At 36.2% G+C, this 727-nt stretch overlaps 1 protein-coding gene across 4 annotated transcripts in view; it reads right to left on the bottom strand.

Moving 5' to 3' along the window:
* Positions 1–727, bottom strand: part of LOC122084615 (F-box protein CPR1-like) — a 4,491-nt gene that overhangs the window by 1,922 nt on the left and 1,842 nt on the right. The window lies entirely within an intron of this gene.

The following is a 727-nucleotide window of genomic DNA, read 5'->3' as shown; positions in this document are numbered from 1 at the left end:
ATAAATAGGAGTTAATATCATTCCAATTGCCATTACTAAAGTAATTAGTATTTTTGCCATTAAAAGATATTTTTGGGTAGTAAAGTCTACTCCCTGTTCTTCTTCTTTTTCTGCTTCCTATGCTTTTTCTTCATTCCTGGTTGTTCAGTTCCATCTTTGGCATTTGAGTAGTATGAGACTCCCAATGCAAATCCCTGTCTCAATCCTATCTGAAACACCACAAATCCTAAGATTCCTAGCCATTCCTCTAGAGTGCTCATACAAGACCAGCACTTCTGAACCCTTCTGATACATCCGGTGCACAACCTTGGACTGATCCAAACCCATTTGGGTATCTAGACGGAGAAGAACTGGTTCCAATTTGGGTCTTTTTCTAATTTAGTTTTAAGGATTTACTTTATTTAGGAGCATAAGATTTTTTTTTTTTTTTTTTTTAATAATTCACTTTAATTTAGAAAGTGGGATACGTTTGCAAGTTTTAGAGTTTGTTTCTGGCATTGAGTCCTAGTTAGAGTCTTGCAGATTTAGATTTCCTTTCTTTCTTCAGTCAGTCTTTGAGTCTAATTATGAATGTTTGCTTTGGTTTTTATAAATAGCCGTGTAATCCAATATGGAGAACAGTTGAATGATGGAATAAGATTTGAATTTAGGTCGAAGTTTGTGGGCTGGTACGTGTGCAACTTCTCCCCCCAACCCCTCTTTTCTTTGCTGTGATCTACTGATCTCC

Source organism: Macadamia integrifolia, chromosome 7 (genome assembly GCF_013358625.1).
Source record: "Macadamia integrifolia cultivar HAES 741 chromosome 7, SCU_Mint_v3, whole genome shotgun sequence".
Lineage (NCBI taxonomy): Eukaryota > Viridiplantae > Streptophyta > Magnoliopsida > Proteales > Proteaceae > Macadamia > Macadamia integrifolia.
Note: the sequence above shows the minus strand (reverse complement) of the source record. Positions and strands in the feature narration are given on the sequence as shown.